General features: G+C 44.7%; 1 long non-coding RNA gene across 1 annotated transcript in view; it reads left to right on the forward strand.

The window, feature by feature from the left end:
- LOC106557676 overlaps positions 1-6,978 on the forward strand; it is a 44,403-nt gene extending 37,425 nt beyond the window's left edge. Inside the window, exon 4 of the long non-coding RNA XR_005377408.1 lies at positions 6,524-6,978. This is a non-coding gene — a long non-coding RNA (uncharacterized LOC106557676). The remainder of the gene's footprint in view (positions 1-6,523) is intronic.
- Positions 6,979-25,578: the final 18,600 nt, after the last annotated feature.

The following is a 25,578-nucleotide window of genomic DNA, read 5'->3' on the forward strand; positions in this document are numbered from 1 at the left end:
GCTGAGCCACCCGGGCTGCCCCCCCCCCTTTTTTTTTTTTTTTAGGTTTTATTTATTCATGAGAGACACTGAGAGAGGGGCAGAGACATAGGCAAAGGTAGAAGTAGGCTCCCAGTGGGGAGACCGATATAGGACTCGATCCCAGGACCCCGGGATCACACCTCGAGCCAAAGGCAGAGGCTCAACCGCTGAGCCACCCAGGTGTCCCACCCCCATTTCCCTTTCTTAAGGGCAGAGCCTCCATACTGTAGGACCCAGCAATGCTCCGATGATGTATCTATATATCCTCATCACTCTTGCCAATAAAGGTAATTAAAAAATATGTATTTTATTTATTTGAGAGAGAGAGCACAAGCAGGGGGAGAGGAAGGGGGAGAGGGAGAAGATTCTGCTGAGCACGGAGCCCGTCCATGTGGGGCTCAATCCCAAGATCCTGGGATCATAGTCTGAGCTAAAGTCAGACACTTAGCTTAACTGGCTAAGCCTCCCAGGTGCCTCCAATAAAGGTGATTCTTGAAGTGAAAGCAGAAAACATAGATGAGATGTCTGGGAGTGCTCTGTCAAGAGGCCTCTTCTAGTGGGCAGGTGATATTTTGCCTTCTGTTTTTCTCTTTTTGCCTGCGTGGAATATGGGAACGATTGCTGGAACTCAAGTGGTCACTTTGTGACTAAGAGGGCAAGTCCAAGAACATGTCAGAAGCCTCATCTTTTTTTTTTTTTAAAGTTTAAGCAATCTCTATACCTCATGTGGGGCTCGAACTTATGGCCTGGAGATCAAGAGCTGCATGCTGTATCTACTGAGCCAGCCAGGCACCCCAGAAACCTCATCCCTTTATATCCTTGAGCCAGTGAACCAAAGCCAGAAGTAAATGACCTCTGGACTTCTGGTTTTATAGAGGAAACAACCCTTATAAGCTTAAGCCACTGGATAAGTCAGGTCTCTACTTGCTGCATAACCAAACATCTGATACATGTTGATAAGGATAACAGGTATATAGGGGCTTCTGGGTGGCTTCATCTGTTATGCATCTGACTCTTGGTTTCAGCTCAGGTCATGATCTCGGGATTGTGAGATCCAGCCCTGCATCTGGGTCCATGCTCAGCAGGAAGTCTGCTTGAAATTCTCTCTCTCTCTCTCCATCTGCCTCTCCCTCTGCTCAGTCTTTCTCTTTCTCTCTAATAAAAATAAATAAACCTTTAAACAAAATCTTTAGGGGCACCTGGGTGGCTCAGTTGTTGAGCATCTGCCTTTGGCTCAGGTCATGATCCCAGGGTCCTGGGATGGAGCCTTGCATTGGGGTCCCTGCAGGGAGCCTGCTTCTCCCTCTGCCTATGTCTCTGCCTCTCTCTGTGTGTATCTCATGAATAAATAAATAAAATCTTAAAAAAAAGGATAACATATAGTTCAGCCTAGAAATATTAGAAGTAATAGTAAGTTAAGGCTATGTTAACCAAGAAGAGGCAGGGTTTATGGCTGAAGACTCTGAATCCATCAGATCTGGTGGCCAATCCTTTTTTTTTTTTCTGGTGGCCAATCCTGACTCCAGTACAGACCTTGGATAATTACTCTCTCTATCCCTCAGTTTCCTTTTCTGCAAGATAGGCGTAATACTATATGACTTAGAGTATTACTGAAAGACAATAGATGAATGCATACACATGCACGTATAGAGTGGCGTGTAATAAGTGCCCCCCAAATACTGGTCTAATATTATTGTTACCGCTACTGTTATTAATTTGTTGATCTGGGGAATGACCACTGGCTTCTTTGAAAGAGGATGTAGTTGGGAACAGTGAGTGATGACATTTATTCTCTACCACTCACTTTTCGGGCCTCCCCTCCATTACGAGAACAATACATGGAAATCCACCCACCATCTCCGGGTTTTTAGTAGTTATTATATGTCTGACAAGAGTGCTAGGTTCTGGGAGTTCCAAGATGAATAAGACAGTTCCTGTCTTCAGTGAGCAACAGCAACCTGCAAAACAAATATTAAAAAAAAAAAAAAAGCTTTAGGTGGATGCTAGACATGTGAATGGGACATGGTTGGGAGAAACAAGGGGTCCGGTTCTACATGGCTGGGTGGAAAGGCTCTAAAAATATAGAGGAACTGGGATTGAAAATATGAGTAATGAAGAGGGTGGTTTTTAATACAATCTGTTATTCATAGCGAAAAATGGTAAGAGGAAGAATTTTAAAATCAGTGGTATATTAAATATTGGTCATTTTTCCCCTTTCGATCTCCTCTTCAACCTTGTCCTCCCCGCTCTATGGCTGCCCTTTCTAGACTCTACCTAGACTCCCTTGCTCTGGTTTCCACTTGGGTTTGGCCAGTGGGAGGCACCTGTGGGAGACTGGCAGGAGGACACGGGTGGGGGTATTTATTTCCCTAACTCCCAGCCGCCCTAGGGGGTCTGCTCCTTCCACCCGAAGGTCACAGCCCTAATCAGGGGGCTTTCTCCCACAGCTCCTTTCTTCAGGTCCACAGTCTCCCAGGCTGGGGGGCCCGCTACAGGACCCTAATGATTTTGCTAGCTCCCAAGTATTCTGTTTCTTCTTTCTTTCTCTGAACCACATTCACGCCTTCGAAGTCCTCCCTTAGATACCTGCCCTATTTCAGGAAAGTCTCTGATGTTTGCTCCGATCCTGACCTGCAAACTCCGTTGCCAACAAGGGCACGGTCTGAGTGAAATGGGACCCAGTCCTGGGCAGGGGAGAGGGGAGGTGCCCGCGGTGCCCAAGAGAGAGCGCTAGAGTGACAGGTGCTCCTCGGCTCTTGTCGGCTTGCGCCACTTGCAGAGATGACCCTAGGGTGGCCAGACCTTCTCATGGATTGGTGGAGGCTAAAATACACAGTTTAAAAGAAGAAATTTCCCTCGTTTATAAAAACACTCCAGGCCAAAGAAAGCATTTGCAAATGACCTGTGGCTGCCACTACCGTAAGCCCATCACCGGGGCCTATGGATGCTTGCTGGCCTGTGCAGACTTGGCCTGCGGTATTTCCTTTCATGCTTTCAGCAACGCCAGCTTAAGGGAGGTTCTGCTATTCTCCTGAGGGAGCCAAGGACACTTTCAAAGAGGTTAAATGAGTCCATGAAGGCCACACCCAGATAAGAAGCCACAGTGAGACTCTGAGCCCCAGAGCCTCATCTGAGACTCATGCATCTACCCCTTCTTGGGTTTATTTATTTATCATGTTTTTTTTTTTTTTTTAAGTTTTAAGCAATCTCTATGCCCAATGTGGTGCTTGAACTCATGACCCCAAGATCAAGCCGGGACCCCCTCCCATCTTCTGGGTTGTCTGGTTGTCTGGGTCACCTTGAGTGAGGCACTGGGCCTCAACTTTTCTTATCTCTTTGTGTCTGAATCAACTAAGTTTTTCTTTAAAATGTATTTATTGTTTATCTGAGAAAGAGTGTGTGGGAGTGGAGGGAGGGGTAGAGGGAGAGACTTTCAACCTTTTCTTTTTTTTTTTTTTTTTTTTTTTTAATTTTTATTTATTTATGATAGTCACAGAGAGAGAGAGAGGCAGAGACATAGGCAGAGGGAGAAGCAGGCTCCATGCACCGGGAGCCTGATGTGGGATTCGATCCGGGGTCTCCAGGATCGTGCCCTGGGCCAAAGGCAGGCGCCAAACCGCTGCGCCACCCAGGGATCCCCAACCTTTTCTATATAAATATAAAGTGGCTTTTCGGACCCACTAGAAGAAGTATGTCATTTTTATGTTAAAAAAACATTTGAGTTTTTAAAGCTTTAACATAGAAGCAATACATAATCTCTCTCTAAAAGGTGCAAAGCTGGCTCAGTCAGCAGGGCCAGGGGCCCAATCTCATGACCCTGAGATCACGACCTGAGCTGAAAGCAAGAGTCGGCCTCTAAACCGACAGAGCCACCCAGGTGCCCTGGAGCCACCCAAGTTTTCGTGCTTTGCTATAGCATCCGTAGGAAACCAATGGAAAAGCTATTGTAGGATTTTGGTCTTTGTCCCAAGGGCTACTGGGAGGCATGGGGGCTGGTCATGTTTATCTGGCCCCACTGGGAAGATGGGGGGAACAGAGGCAAGAATGCATGCAGGAAGACTAGTTAGGTGACTGAAGGCTACTAGTTAAGAGGTGGCAGTGAGACTAGTTAGGTAGTTGAGAGGGATAGGGAGGCAACAGGGAGACTAGTTAGGAGGAGTTTGATGTGGTTTCCCCGGGGGAGAGATGACAGTAGCTTGGAAAGGGGTTGAGGGTTAAAGATGAAGCCACACGAATGGATTGTGAATCCTTTAATGTGAGTGAGAGAGACATGTCAGCGGTGGTCCTAAGGCTTCTGGCTCGCTCACCTGGACGGATGGTAGTCCTATCACCTATCACCAGGCAGGCCACCCTCCAGGAAGACCAGCTCCCACTCAGTACAGGAGCCGAACGGTCAGCAGGCTGAGGTTCCAGGTAGTCAAACACACACCCAGCAAAGCCCTTTATATTTATATAGAAAGGGTTGAAATTAGTACATTCTTTAATGTTTTTGCCTTCTACAAAATACTCCTTCTGGGGGTCTAGTGCAATTCAGCACATGGAAACTGACCTTTGTTTCATATGAGCAACTGTTTGATAATCCATTGAATGGATGTAACTTAATTTATTAAACCAATCTCCTATTGATGCATTTGTCTCCAGGTTTTGAATTATTTGATTGCAGGTTTTTCACATTTTTAAAAAACTTGACCCACTAGAAGAAGTATGTACATTTTTATGTTAGGACCCACTATACCTACACACAACACAAACACACACACACTTATTTACACACCACAAAGAGTTTGATAAAATGGTGCTTACCCTTTCTATGTAATACCCTATCCTATCCTATCCTATCCTATCCTATCCTATCCTACCCTATCCTACCCTATCCTATTCCTATCCTATCCTAAAAGTGATAGTTGGGATTCACTGAATTGCTCTTACCAGCTACTGATAGGTTACAACCCACAGTTTGAAAAACACTTCTAGTGAATATTTATAAATAAATAATTAATTTATCAATATGTAATAATTATTCATTATTAATACTTTGTTAAGTAAATACTTATACTCTATTGTTTGAATATTTTATTATTTATTTTTTTAAAGATTTTATTTATTTATTCATGAAAGACACAAGGAGAGAGAGGCAGAGACATAGGCAGAGGGAGAAGCAGGCTCCCTGCAAGGAGCCTGATGTGGGATTTGATCCTGGATCCTGGGATCATGCTCTGAGCAGAAGGCAGACGCTCAACCACTGAGCCACTCAGGCGCCCCTGAATATTTTATGAGTCAACAACTTATTTAACCCTTACAAAGCCCCCAGTGGGATAGGAGTATTTGTGCTCCCCGTTTTCCAGATCTGAAAACTGAGGCACTGAGAAGATAAGCAAGTGCTCGGGGCCACGGGCTTGTATGTCGGGGAGCTGTGCTTCAAACCTGGGTGATCTGACTGCAGTTGGGGCTCTTAAAGATCAGCCCACGTAGTCTCAGGAACTGATGTGAGACCAACCATCTATTCAGAAATGTGCAGTTCTAAATAGCCTCATTCAGGGTATATTCCTCTACAAGATGTTTAAACAGGACGTTGACAAGTGTACGCTGCTATTCAGTACTTCGATGAGTACAGAAGCCAAACAAAGATTCCCCAAATTTACCAGTCTCCTCCAGAAACTCAGCATCAGTAACACACACAAACACACACCCCACACCCCTCAACCCTCGAACCCCAAATTAAATAACATTGCAGAGGCACTTCTCATTCAGAGGCAGTAGGGAGCTTCACCATTATTTATTGATTTCCCCCCAAAGTTATCAAGTTCTAAAGCCTAATTATTGGTGTAATAGTTAGCCGAGATGTTTGGAGAATTGTAAGCCCCTTTAGCTAATGCATGGCATATGTCGGAGGGATTCAGCTAATTCACATATCTGTCTGCACTATTAATAGAGAAGGTTACATGCCAATTATCCAGGCTTCAATCAGCCTGTTTGGATACAATAGAGGCAGTGTTCACACACTTGATGTGCCACATTCCTTCTAGACATCAGAAGCAGCTGGTCCAGATAAAGACCACTGGGGTTTCGATATTTAGGAATCACGTCCACGGAAGAGCTGGAATTGAAACTTGATTGCTACATCTTGACTGGAGGTATCTTTAACCTGGATTCTTTTGAAAAATGCCTAGTGGGTTTGCAGTTCACTGGTCTTTAAACATTTCCTGCTCAGACTTGTTGGGTGGGTGGGTGGAGGTGCCGAGGAAGAGGAGAGAGACAAAGGCACGAACGGCTTAAACGAGGAAGGAGAGAATAATAGGCACGGTGAATGGATTCCAGCAGAATAAGGAACCCGCACATATTCTTGTGCCCAGTTTTAGAATCAAACAGGCTAAGATACTGCCCCAACCCTAGGATTTCGACCTTGTGTGTTGAAAAAACACCTCTACGTGTGCCTGTGTGTATGTAATTTCATCTCTATTTCTCTTCCCCTTTTCATTTATTTTTTCCCCCTCTGCTTCAGAAACTCGATTGGAAGTGCTGCAATCTCATCAGAAAATGCTGCTTCCGGTGGTATTTTTAACCAGGAACAGAAGCAGAAGTGTCTGGAATCACCCGAGAAAGCCCCAGCTCTCCTGAGAGCTGTTCTCGAATTTTGCTGGCACAGAGCGCTGGAGCAGTGATCAGGGAGTTAAAACGGCAGATGTTGGGGGCCTAGGGGGGAGGGAAGGCAGATACCTGAGCGTCTCTATCCTTCCCCCTACCTCCCTATCTCAGATCGCAGTATGAAATCAGAGCTGCTACCCACTTGCCTCAGGTCACACAGCCCAAGACTGGCACAAACGGAAGCAAACAGTTCACAACCGCCAGCCCCAGCTCTGCCTCCCTCCCAGGACGGAGGCTTGCCCTCCCTGACATGGCCCAAGTACAGCAGCAGACAGCCGTACCTTAAAAAAAAAAAAAAAAAAAAAAAAAAAAATTCCAACAACAAATAGACAACAGGCAGATACAACATGCTGGTCTTGTTTTGTGTGCGATTTCAGCTCAGTGTGTATTTTTTTCCCACCCTCCCAGCTGAAAATACAGTAATTAACTCCATGCAGAAGGGGGAGGGGGGAGGAAGCTCTCTCTCTCTCTCTCTCTCTTTTTTTTTCCTTTCCCTAGACTTGAAAAGAAATTCTGGCAGATAATTTGGCTGAACATGAAAAGAGAGAGGCTGCTTACAGCCGCCCAAATAAAGTGCTAGGTTGGTGAGGCTCCGCGGGCTGAGTTGGTTATTTCACGGCATGAAAAGCAGACATTTATCTGTTCCCATGGAGATGCGTTTTCTACTAGTCAATCAGACACTGAGGAGGTCAGACAATAGCCGGTGGATCCTTTTTAAATCTTGAGAGACAGTCAAGTCTCCCTTTATTTTCACATTCCACCTGAATTGAAAGGAGTCTAAACGATGCCTCGGATATACCTGTAGACGCAGCTGCTGTAATTTCGAGGGATCCGAAATAAGAAGAAACTCTGTCTGCTGATGTGGAAGTCTGGCACCCCCCCCCCCGCCCCCCCCCAACTCCAGTTTCCAATCCGACCTTGTCCTGTCACCCTCCTCATTTGCAACAATTCGGCTTCCACACTTCACCCCTCTCTCCTGAATCAGAGAACTCATAAGGTCCCGGATTAAATGCTGACAATTTCCAAATGACTGTGGGAGAGGGACAGGGGCCCTTCAAACACAACTTCGTGGAAGCAAGAAAAAGCTGCCCCAGAAACACTGGAAACTGGATGCCTTGTAAACTTGGAGCCTGGCATTTCCTTGCCCCCACAAGTGCCCTTGCAGGAATGCTTAGGGCTGCTGTTTGATCCTATGTGCGTGTTCTCAATCCCAGAAAATAGATCATGCTCCCTTGCAGAGTAGGTTTCTCTCAGGAGGTAAACTGCGGCGTAAATGCCTGGGGACCGGGATCACATCAAGACTTTCCAAACAATCTTCTTTCAGATGTGTCTCTTCCTGCATCATTCTTGCGCATGCCTAGGGCAGAAGCAGCTGTGCAGAGGTCTTGGAGAGCTAATTGGGGAGGGAGAGCGCATTTCCCCGGGATCACATTGGAGGCAGCCTCTCAAAGGTGACTCACACAGGAGCCTGTTGACCCGACCGTGGAACAGAAAACATCAGGCGGCGGAAGTCAGGATTTTGTCATCAAGGAACTTCATTCTGGTTAATGCAGTCGTTCAAGTGCGGCTCCGAAGCGCAGGGCAGGAAGGCAAATGCAAGCCGGAGTCCTGCTCATTCTGAGCCGGGCGCTTTGCTTGACGCTGCATTTCCGCGGCCTGGGAGGCAGAGGCTCCTGCGTCTCCCGGGGGGGCTCAGTGGGCCTGGTGGGCCTGGTGGGCTCGGTGGGCCCGGTGGGTTCCGTGGGCTCGGTGGGCCCGGTGGGCTCGCTGGAACACAGGTACCACCCGGGCCCCCTCGCCCAGCACTTTGGAGCACTCCCAGCCAAGAGCAGGCAGGGGAAGGAGAACCTCTGGCATATCTAATAAACTAGACCATCCTATTTGTTAAGGAGGCAAAAGGCAGAAATTTACCTTGAACATTTTCTTGGGAGTTTCATTTCCCTGGAAACATGTGGCCCACATTTCTCCTGCATGTGGGTCAGTATTTGCCCATGTCCTTCTCTTATTTTCTCATTGTAGCTTTTTTTTTTTTTTTTTTTTTTTTTAATAGTAAGCTCTGTCTGCAGGGCACCTGGGTGGCTCAACGGTTGAGCATCTGCCTTTGATTCAGGTCGTGTTCCCCGGGTCCTGGGATCGAGTTCTGCCCGCATCAGGCTTCCCTGCAGGGAGCCTGCTTCTCCCTCTGCCTCTCACACTCTGTGTCTCTCATGAATAAATAAATAAAATCTTAAAAAAAAAATAAAGTAAGCTCTACACCCAACGTGGGACTTGAACTCATGACCCTGAGATCAAGAGTCACAGGCCCTACTGACTGAGCCAGCCAGACAACCCTCATTTGAGTTTTTTTTTTTTTAAAGATTTATTTATTTATGATAGACATAGAGAGAGAGAGAGGCAGAGACACAGGAGGAGGGAGAGGCAGGCTCCATGCCGGGAGCCCAATGTGGGACTCGATCCCGGGACTCCAGGATCACGCCCTGGGTCAAAGGCAGGCGCTAAACTGCTGAGCCACCCAGGGATCCCCTCATTTGAGTTTTTAAAGCTTTAACATAGAAGCAATACATAATCTCTCTCTAAAAGGTGCTAACAATATAAAATCCAGGTAAAAGAGGCAAAAGTTTTATTCACCTTTATTCCTTTTATTCACCTTCACTAGCTCAGGAGTTTACTAGAGAGAGCTAATAACTACTTCAAACAGTATGACACATATCCTTCCAGACATGTTCCATAAATTTGCAAGTATATATATGTTGTGTGTGTATGTATACATAAACTCTTTGTTTTATTTTTATTTATGTTGAATTTATTTTTATTTATTTTTATTTTTATTTATTTTATTTATTCATGAAGACACACAGAGAGAGGCAGAGACACAGGCAGGGGGAGAAGGAGGCTCCCTCTAGGGAGCCCGATGTGGGACTCAATCCCAGGACCCTGGGATCACGCCCCGAGCCAAAGGCAGATGCTCAACCAGTGACCCACCCAGGTGTCCTAAACTCTGTTTTAAATATACCACCAGAGCCCTATTTATAGACACTTGTACAACTTTTTTTTTCCCACTTAAAATATCTATTGGGCAATTTTCTATGGGGACCTGAAGTTTTTTAAAAAATTAGCTATAAATTTTGGGGAAAATATAATACATGCTTCTGGTTGGGGGTAGATTCAAATCAGAGGGTTTATGGGGAAGGTAAATCTTCCTCCTCCCACCCCCCCAGACAGTCATTAGCAGCAATTTTTCTGTGTATCATTCCAGAAATAGTCTATGCATAGATCAGCATATATGTATATCAAATATACCTTTCTTTGTCTTTACCTTGCATTTTTCTCTTAGATCTTTTGGAGAGCATTTCCTGTTAGAAATAATGGGCTTTTTAAATGGTGGCATAGTATTTCTTCGAATGGTGCTCCCCGATGCCTTTTACTTGCCCCTCCTGATGGACTTCGGGTGGATTTCAGTCTTTGCCTCTGCAAACAGGGATGTAATAAATACTCCAGTCTAATGCACACCCTGTGATTCTTTGCTCAAACACACTCACTGCTTTCTGAAAGCAGCAGCTTACCTCCACACCTGTCCTTAAATTGCCTTCATCCGTAGGAGAAGTGATTGAATTAGGGTTGTTTTCTTTTTTTAAATGAGGGTTTAAAACAGAGAATTAATAACCCATTAAAAATCTATTATGAACACGTGCCCTCTCCTGTAGTTTTTAATCTTCCCTCCAGCTTGAGAGTGAGAAGCTCGTGAGAAAGAAAGAAAAAGTCATGTTTCCTACCCACCCCCCCGCCCCCCGCACCCCTTCACCCCAACCCCAGCCCCACCCAGGGGCCAGACAGCCTTGCCAGGATTATTGCGTTAGAGTCCCATGCCTGGGTTACAAATGCCTGCTATATATTGTGTAATTCTGCTCCATATCCTCTGTTCATCGTGGGCTCAGAGAAGGCTCACGGCTCACTCTTACAATTTAGGTGCAGCTTCCTGTTCTCTGTGTGAGTGTGTGTGTGTGTGTGTGTGTGTGCGCGCGCTAGGGTGAAGCCTTGGGGATTTAGAACAAAGTGTGTCCTTGGAAAGAAGTGGTTGGGATTTTGTGAGCGCAGTAGGTTGGAGAGGGAACTCCCCTCCCGGGGGAGGAGTCTGATTTCATTATGCATTTGGAAACCTGGTGAAATCGTGTATACAACCGAATCTTTTTGCTCAGCCCGTGAGGTCTTTTTGTTCTTTGTCTTGCAAAGCAAATTTCTGTTACGCCTGGGAAGAAGGGGAATTTGAGGTAAAGAGGAGGGCAGCTCCTTATGCCTTGTAACAAGCAAGCTAATTGAAAAATTTAATTCAGGAAGAGATGCAACAAGACCAAAATGAAAGAGGAACCGGGCCTGCCCATGTTCAGAGCAGGAAAACCGAAGAAGTTGCCATCCCCGAGTTAAAATTTTTGCGGGGCCGGGGATTTGCGGGGCTTGCTCGATTTGTCATTGAAATTCAAAATCTTGTTTGCTGTTTATCTTGAGGCTCGGGGAGCTCTCCTGCTGGTTAGAAAAAAGGAGGCGAGGTCCAGGAAGAAATGCTAGTAATAAGAAAGGGAGGGATTAGAAACCCCAGAGAGAAAGGGAGGTGTAAATAATATGTGGGCATTTGACAATCAGCACAAAGAAATGAGAGACAAAGCCAAATGCCTGCTGCCAGAAATCCTAAAAACTTAAGTGGGTAACTCAGATGTAGGAAGAATGTCCCACGGAAAAAAAAGGGGGGGGGGGACAAAATCCTAGAACATCTTTTCCTCTGTGACGATGGGGTCTAATGGAGTAAATAAGCATTGGTTTTGCCCCGCTCGTGTGCAAAGGAGCCAGCTTCAGGATTGGAGCTCCCCGGGACAGCCTGAGCCTTAGGACAAGACGGGGGGAGGGGGAGGGGGAGATGGGGTGGTAAGCCGGGGAGGAGAGTCATCCACCAAAAAGGAGACAAGCTTGGGGCAGAATTATCTTTATTATCTTTTTCCCCACGAGTCCGATCTATTTGGGTCACCTCCGTCCTCCTGTTCCTCTTTTTTTTTTTTCCTCCCAGGACCCCCCCTCCCCTTGAACGGACTTGCTTAGGAAAGAGGGAAAAGGCAGTTTTAGCCAAAAGCTAGTAAGGGGGACAAAGTTAAACTCCCCGGACAGTGGGCACCTCTTTCAGAGGCTGCGGGTGCAGTTAGGATCTGGCCCTTTCTAAATTGCGTGACTTTCTTTGCTGTAAGAGGAGAATACTACCACGAATAAGAGGGAACATTTACGGGATACTTCCATGGAATCATCTATACACTGGTCCATTTTATCCTTGAAGCCAAATGGGGTGGTGTAGCTATTATGTCCATTTTGCAAATGAATGGAGAACGGGCCAAATCACCAACTAGGAAATGCTAGAGATGGAATATAATTCTAGATTCGAGGCTCGGCAATTACAGGCCAATGGCTTAATCTGGTTCAATGCCTATTTTGGTGAATAAAGTTTTATTGGGGGCAGCCCGGGTGGCTCAGCGGATTAGCGCCCAGGGCCTGATTCTGGAGACTCAGGATTGAGTCCCACGAGCCTGCTTCTCCCTCTGCCTGTGTCTCTGCCTCTCTCTCTCTCTCTGTGTCTCTCATAAATAAATAAAATCTTAAAAAAAAAATAAATAAACTTTTATTGGAACACAGCCACGCTCATTTGATTATATATCACCTGTGATTGCTCTTGAGCGACAATGGTAGGGACACTATGCCCTGCAAAGCCGAAAAATATTTACTAGCCATTCCTTTACACTAGAAACGCGCAGATCCTTGCTCTAGATTACCTGAGTCTATGCACTTAACCCCATATGTTTCCTTCTGCTCCCCAAATGACTCTTTTATTATTAGTTTTTTTTTAATGTGATGCTGAACAGGAAAAAGAATCTAAATAGCGGAAGCAGTAAGTTATTGGAAAACTGAACCTCAGAGTATTAAAAACAAACTTTTCTTCCTTTATCCCCCCTCTTTTTTTCTGATCTCAAAATGTGAAAGTGTCTGTATTCTAAATTTAAAAGGGACCAGAAAAACCCTTCATTGCCTTATCAGCTTTAACAAAATGTAAATAAACACTTATCTAAAAACCTAAATTTCTAGGGTAATTTCCAAAATGATGAGGGAATGGACGACAGTATTTCAGGAGACATGTATTTCTCCCCTGCCCCCCGTAGATCTTATTTTCAAAGTCGCAAATAGAGTAAGTTGTTAAAGTAGGAGGCTACCAGATTCGACAATAATATTCATGCTCTTGGCATGTGGAGCTCTGGTCATAAATGTAAAAATTCTGTAACCAAAGGAGAATGAACATTACAAACAGGAAGAGTTATTGTCTCTTCTTTCCTACTAACAATTAGGTAGAGATCTGGGAAATAGATCCACGGTGCCATGTAAGCTAAGATTTTGGAGCCTTGGACCTTTTGAAAGGTCTCTAGGGTTGGTTAGTGTAGCTACAAACCCAGATTTTAAAAGAAGTTAGTGAACAAAATAAATGATAGTGTCTTCTGTGTCTCCCACACGCCAGGCACTATGTGGACCTAGAGTTCTGACGACATGGGACCAAGTCCTCCTGATAACTCTGCAAGGAAGGCGTTATTATTATTTTCTCCAGGGGAACAATGAAGTCGTGGGGCATAAGGTATCCCAGCTGATATGAGATGCAAATGACCTCAAAGTCCTGACCCCGGATTCCATCCTCTTTCCCCTTGAAGAGGAGGTCTGTCATTGATTGTTCATCTTTGCATTCAACTAATTTTTTTTTAAAGGATTTTATTTATTTGAGAGAGAGTGAGAGTGCATGCTCACCAGGGGGGTGGGGGGAGGAGCAGAGAGAGGGAGAAGCAGGCTCCCCGCTGAGCAGGGAACCTGATAGGGGGCTGGATCCCAGGGCCCTGAGATCACGTGCCCCGAGTCAAAGGCAGATGCTTAACCTCCTGAGCCACCCAGGCGCCCCTCAACTAATTCTTAACCTACTTTGGGGTCTACCACATGTCAGGCCCTGTACTCGCTTCTGAGAATTCGGCAGGGAACAAGTCAGATATCTAAGTCCAGTCCAGGATATTTTCAGAGGATGAGGAGTGCTAGGTAGAGAATGAAACAGGACAGACGGAATGGGAAGTGTTCAAGTTGGGCGTAGCAATATGAATGATGGGTAAATGCCATAAGGTGAAGATCTAGACTCAGGAAGAAAGTTCCAGGCAGAGAAAGAGCAGAGGCATGTTCCTTGAGATGGGAAGAAATTTTGTATATTGAGAAGTTTACATTGATTCTTTCCGATTCTCACTGATTGAGCAGTTATTACGACCTGTCTAAGCTGGAAGGTCTTAAATGCTTTTCTTTCTTTCTTTCTTTCTTTCTTTCTTTCTTTCTTTCTTTCTTTCTTTCTTTCTTTCTTTCTTTCTTTCTTTCTTTCTTTTTCTTTCTTTTTTCTTTCTTTCTTTCTTTCTTTCTTTCTTTCTTTCTTTCTTTCTTTCTTTCTTTCTTCTTTCTTTCTTTCTTTCTTTCTTTCTTTCTTTCTTTCTTTCTTTCTTCTCTTTCTTTCTTTTTTATTTTCTTAAATGCTTTCAAGGTACAGGTGAGCCGAGAATTTACCCTCAGTTCTAAGTCTAACACCCTTATCTCCTTCCCCTCCTCAGACAGGGAAGGGGGGTGCTCCTTCGTTATTTGCAGTAAGACTGCAAATAATAATAATAATGGTTACCGATTCCTGAGCACATGGTATATGGCACTGTGTTATCTCATTTAATCCACAAAACAACCAATGAAATATTGCAGAATGGTCTTAAAACTGGAGGATGCTGCACGGATGGTTTTAACAGAATTGATTTCTAGAATTTACATATTTATACTTACATTTACTTATTCCCAAAGCTGCTGGGAATACTGCTGCCTAAGTTCATATGCACCCTCTTCCTACATTACAGAGAAGTCTGAGCTCCACGAGCAACTTTCTGTAGCATGGGAGCTGGTGGGTAGAGGGTGGAACAAGGTAACAAAGAGATTAAAGAAACTATCCTTTAATGATTAGTCAAGGCGCCTCATTGTGGGGCATCCTGTATTACTTTATCTGACATGTGTTTCTTTCTAAGGAGCATTCGGAACAACCACAGATGTGTAATACCATTGTTGATTCTTAGAAATGTAACTGGAATGTTTTCTAGAAGCATCAATTATTTCAGCAGACACCGGGGATAAATACACCTGAATACCTCAGGGTAAAAATATTCTATAGTTTCCTTTCATATTAAGTGTGTGCTACTCAATACATCAGTTAAAAGTTATTTTTATCAAATCATATAATGAGTTAGGGATTCCAATTACAGTCACTCTACATTTTTTTCCCCTACACAATGTTTATTATTTTCCTACTAAGAGAAAATGAATTCACTTGAATTGTAATAAAAATTTAAGATACCCACTTAAAAAGATGCAAGAGGGGTGCCTGATTGGCTCAGTCCACAGGGAGTGCAACTCTCATTCTCAGAGTCGTGAGTTTGAGCCCTTCCTTGTGGGTAGAGGTTAATTAAAAAAAATATATATGCAAAACGCTATATATTTTTTCCTCAAAATTATGTAAGAAAAAAAGTGAGATCATTAGTTTAGTAGATCCTGGCTGTTGCCTACCTAAGAGTAATCGCTACTTATTTTCTTTGCAGATAAAACTCAACTTACATGTACAAACATGCGTATTTATTTATTTATTTATTTATTTATTTATTTATTTATTTTTGACTGCTGTGTGCTTCAGGGAAAGTTGGAACCTCAACGGTCCGGAGGGATGGAGTTTTGATTGGTCGTTATGAGTGGTTCTTAACCCTGGCCATAAGGTCAGATTATCTTTGGAGCTTTTAAAAATTGTCATCGCCCGGACTTCACCCCCAGCTGTTGTGGTTAAGGTAGTCTAGGCAGTTAAGAAATTTTATTTCTGTTGCTAATAACAGGTTAAGGAATTGGCACGTCACCTGATGCTAACCAATGAGAGGTGAAGTAAGCCAGCCCAGGGCATGTCTCTGGGAAGGTTATCCTTGCTCTTGAAAAGGTAAACAAGGGAAGGAATGTTCAATTTTTAGATTTTCTTTAGATGAATATATGCCTCCTGGTGCCGTGGCAGACGTTTTGTGGCGATGAGAGGCAAGTCTGAAGTTCAAAGTCATACACTGAGGTGGGCAGAACAAGAAGATACAAAGGATTTGGGACTACAGCAATTGAATTAACCAATTCTGGAGCTGCCCTATCAGGAAGAATGCCTACGATATCTTAGGATGGATTCTCTGTTTCCTGTCGGTCTAGGCATTTTCAATTTTACAAGATAAACAAACTGGAACACAGGTTAAGCTACCTGTTTGCAGTTACAGGGCTGGAAAGTGGCCAAGCCAGGGCTTGAATCGGCGTGACTCTAGCTGCTGCACTTTTAATGACTATAGTCATTAAAACTATAGAACTATAGTTCTAAAACTATAGAACAGGGATTGGCAAACTATGGCTTGCAGGCCAAATCCCACCCGTTGCCTATTGTTGTAAATAAGGCCTTATTGGAACACGGCCAGACCCGGTTAGTCCATGCATTGTCTGTGGCTGCTTCCACACCATTATAGTAGAGTTGAGTAGTTAGTGAGAGACATTATATGGTGTGCAAAGTCTAAAATATTTACTGTCTGGCTCTTTACTGATAAAGTTTGCCGACCCCTGCTGGTCTAAGCCAATCACGGTAATCCTATCTTTATCTGTGATCGTCTACAGGTGACTATACAAACCAGTTTTGGCCAATGGGATATAAGCAGCATTCTGCTGGAGGAGGGTGGTACGTACCTCGGAGAAAGACATCCTTCCCCCATCCTTCCCCCCATCAAAAGAGGTGTGCAGGAAGGCAGCCACTTCCTTTCTTGCCATCTCTGAATCAGAATAGGATGATTGGCGCTGAGGTGGCATCTTGAAACCACCAAGGGAAGGAGTGTAAGTCAATGGAAGATGGCAGAGAAGAAACTGGGAAAGAGGCTAAATCGTTGATGACACCGTTGGAGCCCCCCATGCAGTGTTGTAACTCCTTCCCTCCAGATTTCGTGTTTGTTGGACTATAGTTTGTCTCTTTTTGCAGGCGATGCCATTACTTGCGGCCGCATTGATCCCGCATGATACAACCCTTGTGTCTGAAACCACTGTCCGTATTTGACATTTAAGAAATCCAACGTTCAGGGAGGTCAAAGGATTTGCCTAAGGCGTGTGCATCAAATTAAGTTTGCCTACCTCCAGTGACGTCCCCGGTTCCATGACCCTTGATAGTATAACACAAACTTTTGGCGTTTGGGGATCGGTTTATCTATGTCAAAATTCTGTAACCAAAGAAGAATGAACCCTAGTGGGCAAATGGGTTATATTTTCTTCTTCCCTACTAACAGAACCTGCGTTTAGTTTGGTCAGCAGAGCACCCAGCTCCAAGGGATGGAGGATAGTTGGTCTAAGCCAGTCATGACTTTCCTCCTTGATGGGAAGTTTTACTCCCTAAATAATCTGATTCCAGGCTGGGCCTGGGTGGTGCGTGAGACTCTGCATTTCCAATGAGCTCTCGGGTGATGCTGGTGCTTCTGTTCCATAGACATACTTGGACTAGCATCATTCTATACCAGAGATTGACCGACATTTTCTATAAAGGACCAGAGAGTAAATATTTTAGGTTTTGTGGGCCATGCAGTTTCTGTGGCAACTACTCAATTCTGCTATTGCAGTGACTTGAAAGAAGCCACAGAAAACACAAAAATAAGTGGGTGGGGCTGTGTCCCAATAAAACTATTTATGAAACTGAGTGGTGGACCAGATTTAACTTGTGGGCCATAGTTTTCTGACACCTGGTTCAGACTACTCATGGTTCATCTCCTGGTCCTGGGCCCATCTTCTCTGGATATGTTGCTGACTAAAAGCTGAACCAGTACGGATTCTCGCAGGAAGGCAGACAATGGCATGGCTATTGGGTACCGGGTAAACTGTTGTGATCTAAACCAATTTGACATGGAACAATTCTTAGGTTCCTTCTGGCAGATGTGAACATTTCCCCACAGCCTAAGCTACAAGTTATCATAAAATCTAGTCTGTCCAAATTTTGCTACTCTTAACCACCAAACATTCATTAGCAAAGCAGGCACAAAAACGTTTATACAACCTATGCTCGAAGCTTGATAAAGTCTTACTTAGCATTCCATTCTTTCAGGGTCACACCCTGGATGAAAAGTTCACTCACAGCAAGTATAACAATTTTCCAAAAGCAGGATTCTGGATTCTGTGCTGTCTGGTTGGCATAATGTGGTCAAAAATCCTCCTCATGAGTGGCTGGACACAGGACCAGTCAGGGAGGAAGTGGGGAAGGGTATAGGTCAAGGATGGATTGTTGTATCCTATAATGCATTCTAGTCAACTCCCACGTCTTGAATACCTTTTATCTCACCACTGCGAACCCATCTCTAACATCACCATGCTAATTACCATCAGTCACTGGTTTCACCAATAAAACCCCCATTTCTGAATTGCAAGAAGTATCCATCACAGCCATTGCCGGAGTGTGGTCCTTTCGGCCCTGGTGTTTGCTAGCTATCCCCAAGCGATGCATTCTTGATTGCCAGTGAGCTAACCTCACTCCTGCTGAGTTTTCACCAACCTGACGACGCAGACAGCTTCTCACACTGATTATATTGAAAAATTTTCAAGTAGAGTCTGTGTAATGAGAGGTAACCACCTGTGTCGGCTACAAGGCTTATGGCAGACAGAGTTGATATATTTAAAATCTTTTGGTTTTGTGAGCTGTCAGCCCTATGGCTTCCCGTGCTTCTGTGAGTTTCTAGCTCAACAAGGAAGAGGACCAGATAAGGACAATGGAGCCCAGATGGAGTTGGAAACCCATCCCAGGCTCAGCTGTCAGGGAACCTGGATGCAAATCTCATCTGTGTGCACCTGATGCTCTGCAGGTGTGCCCTTGGGTAGACTCTGGTGCTGCTGATTACACTCTCTGGAGGTAAAGAAGTCACCTCATCTATAAAATGGGAGTAATGGTGATTGTGGCAGATCAGGAAGCCAGGCGTGTGAAACAGCCTTGCATCCATGCGTAGTGAGCTCTCAGTGAATTATCGGCTGTGATCCTAATTCTGATTTTTCAGATAAGATCCAGAGCTGAAGTACTTTTCCCAAACACAGAGGCGGAGCCTGTGAGAACAGTAGCCACAGGACGTGTCACCCACACTCATGTAATATTCCAGAAGTTTGGGTGAATCTTTGATCTCAGGTTTCTCTAGGAAGTTAAGAACATCCATCAGAGGTTCAAGTTTTACATTTAGATGAGAACATTGGAAAACTCTTTAACCGTGGTCTTTGGCTAGTGTAGACTGAGTTGAAGCACAAGCTAGTGATCAGATGTCTTGATTTTCTGTCCAGGAGAGAAAGTTCTGAGATGATGTGTCCTCATCAGGTATAGTGTGTTTATCCTTTTTATAATTCATCCACCATCTGAACCTCCCTAAATCTGGGGACTTACTCTTCTTTGATATTTTGGTAAATAGCCTTTCACTGCAGAGGTGGAAAATGCAGAAAATTGATTCCAGTGCCCCTTGTAGATAAAGTGTGGACACATGGCCTCAGACTAGCCCATCAGAGGCAGCTGCCCCAGACTTTTGCTTGGAACCTCACTGATGCACAGAAGGATGGGCTACGTGGAGTCCACTTTTGTGACTTGTGATGCTGGTATTCTGTTATCATTGGTGGCCTTGATTGTGGTTCTAATAGCAGAACCCAACATCTACAACCAGTGCTGGTGCTGGGTCCAGTGTAGACAGCAGGGTTTACACCATGGTCTGGCACCCCCTCCTTTTTTTTTTCAAGGGCCAGATAGATATTTTAGGCTTTGCCAGGCCAGAGGCAATATCAAGCCGATGATGCAGATACTTATATAACCATTTCAAAATGTAAAACCATTCAAAGCTCATGGCCCCTTAGACTAACAGGTGGGGCAGCAGGGTTTGTCCATGGCCACATTTTGCTGGTCTCTGGTCTAGAGTCCCTGAGGTGGCATTGGTGCTGTTTTTCACAAGACTATCTCAGTGTGACTCTGGATGTCATTCCTGGCTGCCCCAGAGAAAGGTTTTTTTGCAGTTGTAATCAAGTTAAGATGAGATGATACCGGACTCGAGGGGTGGGTGGTGGTGTTGGTTCTACCTCAATGACCGTTATCCTCATGGGAAGAAGGAAATTCGAGTGCAAAGAAACAAGGGGGGAAGGGCTGTGTGAAGACAGAGACAGATCGAAGTGATGAAGCCACAAGCCAAGGATTGCCGGGAGCCACCAGCTGAGACAGGTGGGGGACAGTCTCTCCCTCAGGAGAGACAGAACCCACAGGAGGAACCCACCCTGCATCACGCCTGGCCCAAGAGGCAAAATGCTCTTTGCTCTTTTCACCTCATTCTTCACAAGTTAAAGTGTGTTTTCCAGGCACTGTAGGATGTATGAAGTTCAACTACCCAAAAACTGTCTTGCAAGAAGCTGAATGCTAATGGCAATTGTAAAAATGTAAAACCAAAGCCAATCTACTCACTAAATTGAGGGGGATAGTTATTTTTCACAAAAATGTTATTGATGTTAATATGTAAGAGGTTTGTTACTGTTATGTTTAAACTAATTAAAAATTAATATTTCAAACATTTCTCAGATTTCATTTTGAGCAGGCCAATATCGATAGGCCTAATATTTATTTATTTATTTATTTATTTATTTATTTAAAGATTTTATTTAGTTATTCATAAGAGACACACAGAGAAAGGCAGAGACATAGGCAGAGGGAGAAGCAGGCTCCCCACAGGGAGTCCAATGTGTGATTTGATCCCAGGACCCCGGGATCACACTCTGGGCCAAAGGCAGACATTCAACCCCTGAGCCACCCAGGTGCCCCGATAGGTCGAATTCTTATGAATAAAAGCTCTTTGGGGTCATCAGTAAAAAAAATGTTCTTTAACTTCTTTTTTTTTTTTTAAGTAGGCTCCGCACCCAGTGTGGGGCTAAAACTCATGACCCCGAGATCAAGAGTGGAATGCTCCATTGACTGAACCAGGCAGGCACTTCTCATCAGTGATTTTGTTTTTTGTTGTTGTTTTTTGTAAAGTAATTTTTAAAAAAAGATTTTATATATCTATTTGAGAGAGAAGGCATGAGCAGGAGGAGGAGGAGGCACAGAAGGAGAAGCAGATTCCCTGCTGAACAGGGAGCCCAATGCGGGCTTGATCCCAGGATGCTGGGGATCAAGACCTGAGCCCATGCCCAACCAACTGAGCCACCCAGGTGCCCCCTCATCAGTAATTCTGAAGTGTGTTCAAGGGTCCTGAGATCAAAATTTTTAGGAACTTTTGGCTTCAAGCAATGTCATGCCTCCTTTCCTGGAGATCTTACTGGAGGGAGACTAATTGCTGTTTTTTCTTGCAAAGCAAGAAAAAATTTGTGGTTAAGAGTGCAGGCTTGGGATTCTGAAAGCTCAAGTCTAAAGCTTTATTCCAGAATGTGCAAAATTGGTGATATGAAATCAGTGACCTTGGAGCCTCAGTCTCCTTATCTGTGAAATGGGGACCATAAGACCCACCCCTTGGAAGGGTTATAAAGACTAAAGTAGTCCTCACTGACGGTGAGCTGTGGCAAGCCCTGTCCTGTGGAAGAAAGGGGTGGACCAGACCAACACCTCTCAGACCTTAAGGTCCACATGGATTGGCAGCAGATCTCGCTCAGCGCACATTCTATTTCCTTTTATTTCCTTTTCATATCTGTCATGATCAGATTGGACATGTATTTTATTATTGGCTTCGTTGACCGTCTTCTGCACTCAAATGCAAACACCGGGAAGAGCTAGAGTCCTGTCTGTCCTGACCTGAGGCTCATAAACTATAGCGTGTGGGCCAAATTTGGCCCCTCATGTCTCTTTTTGTAAATAAAGTTTTATTGGAACACAGACACGTTCATTCTTTAAGGTACCGTCCATGGCTGCTTCTGCTCTACAACAGCAGAGTTTAGTGATGATAGAGATTGGATAGTCCACAAAATGAAGATATTTACCCTTTTCAGAACACATGTGCTAACCTTGTGGTTATGGGTCCGCTGCGCCAGTGCAGAGTCTGGCCGTCGCGGGCACCCAGCAGATGCTTACTGAGCAGTTATTAAGTATATTTTTTTGTTTTTTTGTTTTTTTTATTAAGTATGTTTTACACGTAGTGTCCCATGTAATTGTCCTTACCTCTCCATAAGGTAGATACTATGAAGGCTCTACAAGCCTGAGATTCCAAAAGCCATACTTTTAAAAAATAAATTTGGCAGCAAAATGATCTGACCTGACTCATTTGGCTACAAAATGTGATTTGAATGGCAAGAGGCTATTGATTGGCTATATTTAGCTCACTAATTCAACCTTCGTGTGCTTCTCTGCAGACACACTGATGAGGCCGATTATGGGGGCGCTGCCCTGGGCCCCGCTGGAGATTCTGTGTCACACGGCATAAGCACCGCATCACATTTTTAAAATCTGAAAATTCTGAATTCCAAAACCTATTCGGCTCTAAAGATTCAGAGGAGAGATTTGGATGTGTACTTGTTCTTATTTTACAGCAGAAGACAGAGACTGGGTAGCAAGGCTAGTGCATGGCAGGGCTAGGTTTTGAATCCAGGAATCGGAGCCCTGGGGAGCCCTGGGGAGCCCTGGGGTGCTCAGAGCCTATTTTAAAGGAGGGGGCTGGTGCTTGTTGGCTGGATGAATCCAGGAGTCAATGAAGGCGACCGGGCCTGGTTCCAACCCCTGGGCTGGTTTACCTGCTGCCAGGGAGATTCCTGCCTCTCCTGGGTAGGCCAAGCATTGCTGCTGTAAATGTGCGTGCAAAACATGCATGCATGCACACACACACACACACACACACACACACAGAACACAGAAAGGAGCTGTACACTAACTATTATATTTCCTGGAGCCTTGTGGCCGCCTGTTGTTCTCAGCAATCTCATCTTTCTGAATCGGGTGACAAAACCCACTAGTAACCAGGCAGGGGAAAGAAAACAGATGCTTTTCCAGCCAGGCAGGGTTGAGCTGAGCCGTTTGTCATTGGGTTAAACCTCTGCCTCCATCAGGGCACAGCACCTTGTAAAAATTATGACTGTTTTCTCTCTCTGGCTCAGGGGGCTGCTCTAGTCCTGAGAACTGAAAGCCATGGTGAACAGGAAAAGTATAATTTGTCTGTTGGGTACTCAGACTGGAATAGGGCAATGGGGTACAGTAATGCTGTTTCCAAAGCGTGAAAGCATTATTTCCTTCAGTCAAGAGAGGAAGTGAGCCTCCTCTCGCGTGCTTGAAAGGTTCCTTGAGAAGATGTGAAGTTGCCTCTAGAAGGCAGTGGAAACATTAACGTGGTTCTAAGCGAGCGAGAGTGTCTTTAAGAAAGGCTGGGAGGTGTGAGATGGGCCCTGTAGGTTCACAAAGGCTGATGTTGATTAAAACACAGTTGTAGACAGGTGAAGACCATATGGTTTTCTTAAAAAAAAAAAAAAAAAAAAAAAGAGGCACGTATCTGTGTGGGTGCGTGCCCAAAATATAGAAATTTGTATTTGTGTCAAAAAAAGAGAAAAAGAATAGGAAAAATACACTCACCATTAACACAGGAAGTAGAGGAGAAGCAGGCTGGGGCGGAGGAAGGTACACGTGTCAGAGCTGGGCAACTTTCTATTTTCAATCGTATATATTGCAGCATTCTGACACTGCTTGTGTAATCTAAAAAGAAAAAAAAACCAAAACCATGCAAATAAAATTAATGTGCAAAAACAAACACCCCCCCCCCCTCCCCGCCCCCCAAGGAATCAGCTTTATAATAAGGAGAAAGCCCTTTAAACTTCTAAGAAGGAGGAGGCCCCAGGCACAAAGGACTTCCTGGTTTGGGGCATTCCTGGTTAAATCATGTTTGGAAGCTTGACAGAATTTTTACCTCGTCCCCAAAGGGTAGATTACTTAAAACGGTTATTGAAACTTCCCTGTTGAACAAAAGGGAAACGTAGGGTTCCCTCCCTCTCTCGCTCTCTCTGATGCTCTGCTTCAAGTTATTAAGCTGCTTCTTCTTTTTTTGAGAAATAGGAAGCCTCCAAAATGACTAGTGGTTTCTTAAATTGATCTTTCAAAATACACCTCCTACTAGCTTAAGGCAGCAGATTATACCTTTGAATATTCAAAAGAAAAATCACATCTCTTTAGGAGCCCAGGCCGGGATGCCACAGATCCCAGAGGGGCCTTTAGGTGAAGGCACACAAATATTTGGCCTTGGGGGAATCTCCTGTAACACAATCCGATTGGCTTCTCACTTTCAAGATTACCTTTCGGAGGAGGCTTCAGTAGACTGTTGCTCTTGTTCGGTTTATTCCTTATCGGCCTGTGGCTGGAGAGGATGGGGAGCCTGAGGAGTACCCCCACTCTCTGCAACCTGGCGGGGGAGGGGTCCCCAGCTTCTCCAGCTGCACCTCCAAGACGGGCGCGAGTTAATCACTGGAGCTTTCATCGTAGGTGTGCAAAGAATAAATGACCAGCATGGGTGGATCTTGATTAGGATTCGTGGGGCCAACCCATTATTTTCTAAAGGCTCGGGTTTCTCACTATGGGATACCCGGCGGGTCTGCAGAAGTTGGCCAGCCTCTCTGGAGCGGTCAGATTTACAGATTTACAGAACGGTGCTAGGAAAGTTTATTTGCACCCCCCTACCCCCACCTCGGGGAATGTGTTTCTATGAAATGAAGAGTCTTGTGGGCAATTTTGTTTTTATTCATGAGATAAAGAACAGGTCCTTGGAAATGATCCTAATGCCAGATTTTGTTGCTGTCCTTTCCCAAGCATTATTATCATATTATTTTTTATTTGATCCTCCTAGGAAACCTGGAGGCAGGCGGAGTAAGCAATAACCCTCGGTGATTTAGAGGAGCAAAGAGAAGCATACAGGGTAACCCATGCAGGTAAGCAGTGGGCCAGAGAGCAGTTAGGATTCCCAGTCTCAGGCAGAGGGAGAAGCAGGCTCCATGCGGGAGCCCGACATGGGACTCGATCTTGGGTCTCCAGGATCACGCCCTGAGCTGAAGGCGGCACTAAACTGAGGAGCCACCCGGTCTCTGCCTCTCTCTCTCTGTGTCTCTCATGAATAAATAAATAATTAAAATCTTAAAAAAAAAAAAAAAAAAGGATTCCCAGTCTCTTTGACCCAATGCTTTCAGGGAAGATAGGTGTAGTTGTGTGTGTGTGTGTGTGTGTGTGTGTGTGTGTGTGTGTGTGTTTTAAATCGGGTTTTATGTAGGTGGAGTTCAAGGCATCTCCAGGGCTCCTCTTAGGCTAAAGGTTGTGGAAAAATCCCAAGAGCACAATAAAACCCCAAGAAGAGGTTTACTTAAGCATGATTCACCCTAAAATACCTACTTCAGGCTTTGGGGAAGGGACTCATTTTACCTTTGTCATCAGGTACACACCAAGGAGTGTTTGCAAGCCCCGCCAGCAACCTGTCTGTTGATGCTTTATTACGGTAGGTGACTGCATAGCTGTTGGTCTTTGAGGACCACACGAGATTGCTGTGAGTGGGTGGCGACGTGATCCTGCAGACAGAGTTAATAATCCTAGACAATCACAGGCTCTCTTTTACTCAACGGGTGTGCCCCTTCTTGTACAGAAAGGAAGACTGAATCACAGAATGGAAAACAACTACAACACGGCCTGTAGCAGAGCAGGAAACAAAAGAATGGGATTTCCCTGCTTAACTTTTAGACTACGGCGGCGTCTGAAAGAAAGGTAGACTTGGATGCCAAACTTGGGTCATTTTCCATGACAACCGTTAACTAACAGGCAGGATCTAAATGTCTCCATGGATGATTGGC

The sequence above is a fragment of the Canis lupus genome, chromosome 24 (assembly GCF_011100685.1).
Source record: "Canis lupus familiaris isolate Mischka breed German Shepherd chromosome 24, alternate assembly UU_Cfam_GSD_1.0, whole genome shotgun sequence".
In the NCBI taxonomy this organism is placed as follows: Eukaryota; Metazoa; Chordata; class Mammalia; order Carnivora; family Canidae; genus Canis; species Canis lupus.